The sequence below is a fragment of the Salvelinus alpinus genome, chromosome 12 (assembly GCF_045679555.1).
Source record: "Salvelinus alpinus chromosome 12, SLU_Salpinus.1, whole genome shotgun sequence".
Classification (NCBI taxonomy): domain Eukaryota; kingdom Metazoa; phylum Chordata; class Actinopteri; order Salmoniformes; family Salmonidae; genus Salvelinus; species Salvelinus alpinus.
In genome coordinates, this window is record NC_092097.1 from 37,489,790 (window position 1) to 37,496,888 (window position 7,099).

General features: G+C 45.7%; 1 long non-coding RNA gene across 1 annotated transcript; it reads right to left on the reverse strand.

Annotated features, from left to right (window-relative positions):
- Positions 1-1,601: 1,601 nt before the first annotated feature.
- Positions 1,602-4,083, reverse strand: LOC139536047 (uncharacterized). Its single transcript, XR_011667250.1, has 2 exons — positions 3,161-4,083; positions 1,602-3,068 (listed from the first exon to the last, which is right to left on the reverse strand). It is a non-coding gene; the product is annotated as an uncharacterized lncRNA (long non-coding RNA).
- Positions 4,084-7,099: the final 3,016 nt, after the last annotated feature.

Sequence of the window (7,099 nt, forward strand, 5' to 3'; positions counted from 1 at the left end):
GCTGAGCTTCCATCAGAATCTTGTACAAGGAGTCCTTTGTCCAGAATAAATCGTTGTTTGGTTTTAGAATGTCCTCTTCGCCTGTCGAATTAGCAACCTTAGCTAGCCAAGTGGCGCGAAGATGTCCATCTTCACCAAACGCAGAGAACGGACAACGCCAAAACTCCCGATAAATGTTCAATAATCTGATAAAACTATATTGAAAAAACATACTTTATATTATCACATGTATCAAATAAAATCATAGCCGGAGTTATTAGACGTCTATACCGAACGCTTTTCAGAAGCCAATGCAGATGTCCTTCCCGCGCCTTGCTAGACAAAGGAAATTGGGGTCACGTCATTCCAAGAGCTCTTGTTCGACCTCAGATCAAGCTAGTCACCCCATTCCACCTCCCACTGCCTGTTGACATCTAGTGGAAGGCGTATGAAGTGCATGTATATCCATAGATTTCAGGCAAATTAATAGGAAGGCCCTGGAACAGAGCCTCGATTTCAGATTTTTCACTTCCTGTCAGGAAGTTTGCTGCAAAATGACTTCTGTTTTACTCACAGATATAATTCAAACGGTTTTAGAAACTTGAGAGTGTTTTCTATCCAATAGTAATAATAATATGCATATTGTACGAGCAAGAATAGAGTACGAGGCAGTTTAATTTGGGCACGATTTTTTACAAAGTGAAAATAGCGCCCCCCTATTGACAAAAGGATAAACTGCCCATTATTAAATTGGTGAAATTATTTAATTGAGCTTTGTTTATTTATCTTTTTATTACCTTTTCTACTGTTGTTGCATTCTTGAGAGGTTAACCTGCAAGTATGGATTTCACTGCATGGCTCAGTTGGTGGAGCATGGCGTTTGCAATGCCAGGATTCTGGGTTCGATTCCCGTGACCCATCTTTAGCATCTGCTAACTGGCATATATTATCATGTGTATATGACAAATAAACAAACTACAACATAGAAGGGAAGGGAAGGGAAGGGAGAGGTCAGCCAGAAAGAGAGAGGAAAAGATGGCCAGCTTTGTGGTTAGATTGTAGGTGAATAAAACATTGAAAATACATAGGCCCTTAAATTATGTGTCTCCAAATGTTATGTAATCTAAAAATCTCACATTAGCTGTTAGAAGTGCCAAAATAAAATTAATCATAGAGGTCTTATAACTTATTCCATTCTTCAGGTCAATGTTTTTGGCTCATGTGTCTTTATATTCATATAGCCTAGGGGCTATTTAGCTTCTTGTCTGTCGTGTTAGGAGTTGTGTTGTTATGCGGACACTTAAAATTTTCTTTACAGTTGAATTTCCCTTGTCGTGTCAGTATACAGTAACTTTAAAGAACAACTGCCTCTAAAAACGATATTCTCATTTAGAAAACAGACTGTGGTATCGACATGAGTCAGAAACATTTATTACACTGTCAAAAATTACTACAAAGTGTAAATAGGATAATTTTGGTCATAAAGTCAGTCTCGTCCAAAACGGAGTTTTGTGAAACTTGTGGTCATGACTGCATCACAACTTAAATGATGGTTGGGTTTGTGTTACGTGCCTCCTAATGGAGGGAAGTGCAGGAATCAGGAGCAGGGGAGCAAGGAAATCCCAGTGGCAAATAATGTTTATTGAGCAGTCCCAACTCAACTACAAACATGGGACTGAAACACGCCCAAACGAGATTGCCACACACACACAGGGAATAAAGCGCCACACACGGAGGAGAAACCTCTACTCCAAAACTCAATACCAAACCACACAACTGCCAAGAGAAAAGAAACCCCGTGGTGCAGACACGCACCCCTACTAACGTAATCACAGAAAAACAATCCCGCACAAAGACTAACAGGCAGCGGAGGTAAATATACCCACCGAAATCAACTAATAAGACACAGGTGTAAACAATACAGACAGACACAAACGAAAATAAAAAATGGATCGGTGGCAGCTAGTAGGCCGTCGACGACGACCGCCGAGCACCGCCCGAACAGGGAGAGGAGCCACCTTCGGTGGAAGTTGTGAGAGTACCCCCCCCCTCCCCCGGCCTCGAGGATGACCCGGAGGACGAGGCGCAGGGCGATCCGGATGGAGGCGGTGAAACTCACTCAGTAGAGATGTGTCCAAGACGTCCTCCACCGGCACCCAGCATCTCTCCTCCGGACCGTACCCCTCCCAATCCACGAGGTACTGCAGGTCCATGTGTAAGACACAGGTGTAAACAATACAGACAGACACACGAAAAGGTAAAAGGGATCGGTGGCAGCTAGTAGGCCGGCGACGACAACCGCCGAGCACCGCCCGAACAGGGAGAGGAGCCACCTTCGGTGGAAGTTGTGACAGTACCCCCCCCCCCCCGGCCTCGAGGATGACCCGGAGGACGAGGCGCAGGGCGATCCGGATGGAGGCGGTGAAACTCACTCAGTAGAGATGTGTCCAAGACGTCCTCCACCGGCACCCAGCATCTCTCCTCCGGACCGTACCCCTCCCAATCCACGAGGTACTGCAGGTCCAGGTGTAAGACACAGGTGTAAACAATACAGACAGACACACGAAAAGGTAAAAGGGATCGGTGGCAGCTAGTAGGCCGGCGACGACAACCGCCGAGCACCGCCCGAACAGGGAGAGGAGCCACCTTCGGTGGAAGTAGTGACAGTTTGTTTCAGTCCTGTCCACATGCACACAACTGGCAATAAACAAGTAATCATCAATTCGGTTAAACTACCCCAGTATCCCCTTGACCGTTTTGGATTGCAAAACTAAAGAGACACACCAGACAAGACATAGAGACAGCAACAGAATAATAGGTGATGGAGAGACACACCAGACAAGACACAAAGACAGCAACAGAAGAATAGGTGATGGAGAGAGGCACCAGACAAGACACATAGACAGCAAAATAATAATAGGTGATGGAGAGACACACCAGACAAGACACAGAGGTAGCAACAGAAGAATAGGATATGACAGAGAGAGACACCGGAATAACAGAACAGTTCTGTTCATTTTCATGCATTTTGAGCAGATTCAGATACTCCTCCTTGTAGTCATCTGCTCCAATCACTGATCCATCAGCCCCTGAAACACACACAGGAGGGACATACACTCACATATAGTATAAACTCTTATTATTATCTATCACTTTACTCTGACTTCATGTAAATATCTACCTCAAAAACCTCATACCCCTGCACATTGATCTGGTACTGGTACTTCCTGTATATATCTCCATTCTTGTGTATTATCATCCTCCTGTTACAATAAAAAAAAGTTTAAAAAAAAAGAATTACCTCTGCATCTTTAAGAAGGGCTCGTAACCAAGCATTTCAGAGTAAAGTCTACACGTGTATGTGACAAATAAATGTGATTTGATTAAACATGCACATACATGGGGGGTGAACTTGGCTCTCTACGACCATTCCAATTTCCAACGCCATAACTGTCACGACTTCTGCCGAAGTCGAAGCCTCCCCTTGTTTGGGCGGTACTCGGCATCACCGGTCTTCTAGCCATCATTGATCCATTTTTCATTTTCCATTGGTTTTGTCTTGTCTTCCTACACACCTGGTTTCAATCCCATTCATTACCTGTTCTGTATTTAACCCTCTGTATCCCCTCATGTCTTTGTCAGAGATTGTTTGTTATTTTGTTATTTTGTGTTGTTTGTATTGGTGCGCGACGGGTCCTCGTACCCACTTTGTTTTATTTTTATTCATAGTTTTGGAGTTATGTTTTGGTTACAGTCATTAAACCTCTTTACATAATTTTAAAGCTACACTTGTTGTAAATCCAGCCAAAGTGTCCGATTTCAAAAAGATTTTATGACGAAAGCACACCAAACGATTATGTAAGGTATGAGCCAAGTCACAGAAAAAGACAGCCATGTTTCCAGCTAAAGAGAGCATTAACAAAAAGCAGAAATAGAGATAAAATTAATCACTAATCTTTGATAATCTTCATCAGATGACACCCATAGGACTTCATGTTAGACAATACATGTATTTTATGTTCGGTAAAGTTCATATTTATATCCAAAATATGAGTTTAGGCAAGACGCTACTGTATCACTTGGCAAAAAGCCTGAGAAAATGTATAGCGCCACATTAAAATGAATGACTATGAAAATTACTATAAAATCAAACTTTCATTAAATCACACATGAAAGATATCAAATGAAAGCTACACTGGTTGTGAATCCAGCCAACATGTCAGAATTCAAATAGGCTTTTCAGCGAAAGCATACAATGCTATTATCTGAGCATAGCACCATTGTAAACAAAAGAGAGAAAACATTTCAACCCTGCAGGAGCGACACAAAATTATTAAAATATAATTCATGCCTTACCTTTGACGAGCTTCTGTTGTTGGCACTCCAATATGTCCCATAAACATCACAAATGGTCCTTTTGTTCGATTAATTCCGTCGATATATGTCCAAAATGTCCATTTATTTGGCGCGTTTGATCCAGAAAAACACCAGTTCCAACTTGCTCAAACATGACGACAAAATATATCAAAGGTTACCTTTGATATGTAATACAACCTTAGGTATTTGTTTACGTTAATAATCGATAAAATTGAATATGGGATGATATGTGTTCAATACAGGATTAACACGAAATGTAGCATGCCTTCTGTTTGATTGAAACGCATGTCTCGGACACCAGGAGTGCCCCGACTTCAAGATGGCCGTATTTCTTCATTACACAAAGGAATAACCTCAACCTATTTCTCACGACTGTTGACATCCAGTGGAAGCCGTAGGAACTGCAAGCAAGTTTCTTAGAAATCTGGTTCCCCAATGAAATTTCATTGAAAAGACAGTGACCTCAAAGGAAAAAAAATCTGCATGGTTTGTCCTCGGGGTTTCGCCTGCTAAATAAGTTCTGTTATACTCACAGATATGATTCAAACAGTTTTAGAAACTTCAGAGTGTTTTCTATCCAAATATACTAATACTATGCATATCTTATCTCCTGGCAATGAGTAACTGGCAGTTGAATTTGGGTATGTTTTTCATCCAAACGTGAAAATGCTGCCCCCTACCCTAGAGAAGTTAAACAACTCCATTTCATTAAGTTTGATTCTCCAGCGCCGGACTTCCTGCCACCTATACACACGACTCTGACAGAATCTCTCACCAAACATGAAGTCAGCAGGAGAAGGTACCCCGGCCATGGAGGTGGAGGAGTGCGTCATGGAACATGCGAAGATGATATACAATCTGAGCGCCGCCATGGATCGCGTTGTCCAGAATATGGACCGCTGGGAGACACTGAGTTTTTCCAGAACCTCCACCAGCACAACCGGGGTCTCCCCTGAGCGCCCCTTCCCCGCCTGAACCCAGCAGGATCCATTTATCAGTGCCACAGGGGTACGACGGAGATACTGCCGGCTGCCAGGGTTTCCTCCTCAAACTAAGCTTGTATCTGGCCACGGTCCACCCAGCTCCGTCGGACCGTGAGAAGAGCTATGCCCTCGTCTCGTGCCTCACCGGGAAAGCCCTGGAGTGGGCCAGTGCTGTGTGTGGAGAAGAGGATCCACCATCTGAGGTAGGAGACGAAGAGCACCCAGGCGTTTGCTCTGGAGTTTAGGACCCTGGCTCCTGGTGCTGGATGGAGCGACAGGGCCCTGATCGACCATTACCGCTGTTGTCTACGCGAGGACGCCCGTCAGGAGCTGGCCTGCAGAGACACCACCCTCACCTTCGACCAGCTGGAGGACCTGTCCATCAGGCTGGACAACATGCTGGCTACTCGTGGACGTCTAGATCGGGGTCTGGTTGTTCCATCCTCCCGCACCCTCTCTCCTGTACCCATGGAGTTGGGAGGGACGGTGCGCAGGGAGACCCGAGGGGGTTCCCGCTCGTGCACCATATGTGGTCGCAGAGGTCACACTGCTGGTCGGTGCCGGGTGGTTCCTCTGGGAATCGAGGCAGCAGGCAGGGCACTCTGGCGTCACCCCAGGTGAGTAGGCACCTGGGGTCTTTTCCTTATTGATTCCCCTGCGTATTCTGTGGTGCTGGGCCTACCCTGGTTACCTTGTCATAACCCCACTGTTTCTTGGCCACAGAGGGCTCTCACAGGGTGGTTGCGAGAGTGCTCAGGTAAGTGGTTAGGGGTTTCCGTTGGTGCTACTATGGTGGAAAGTCCAGACCAGGTCTCCACCGTGCGCATTCCCCCAGAATAGGCCGATTTGGCTCTCGCCTTCTGTAAAAAGAATGCGACTCAATTACCACCCCATCGACGGGGAGATTGTGCGATAGATCTCCTGGTAGACACTGCACTTCCCAGGAGTCACGTGTATCTCCTGTCGCAAGCGGAGACGGTGGCTATGGAGACATATGTCTCCGAATCCCTGTGTCAGGGGTACATTCACCCATCTCCTCGAGTTTCTTTTTTGTGAAGAAGGATGGAGGTTTGCGCCCGTGCATTGATTATCAAGGTCTCAATAAAATCACTGTGAGATATAGTTACCCGCTACCTCTTATCGCTACGGCGATTGATTCAATGCACGGGGCGCGCTTCTTCACTAAACTGGATCTCAGGAGTGTGTACAATCTGGTGCGTATTCGGAAGCGAGACGAGTGGAAGACGGCATTTAGTACCACCTCAGGGCATTATGAATACCTCGTCATGCCGTATGGGTTGATGAATGCTCCATCAGTCTTCCAATCATTTGTAGATGAGATTTTCAGAGACCTGCAGGGTGTAGTGGTGTATATAGATGACATTCTGATATACTCCGCTACACGCGCCGAGCATGTGTCCCTGGTGCGCAAAGTGCTTGGTCGCCTGTTGGAGCATGACCTGTACGTCAAGGCTGAGAAATGCCTGTTCTTCCAACAGTCCGTCTCCTTCCTAGGGCATCGGATTTCCATGTCAGGATTGGAGATGGAGAGTGACCGCATTGCAGCCGTGCGTAATTGGCTGACTCCCACCACGGTAAAGGAGGTGCAGCGATTTTTAGGGTTTTCCAACTACTACCGGAGGTTTATCCGGGGTTTTGGTCAGGTGGCTGCTCCCATTACCTCACTGCTAAAGCGGGGCCAGGTGCACTTGCAGTGGTCAGCTGATGCGAACAGGGCTTTTAGGCAGCTGAAGGCTCTG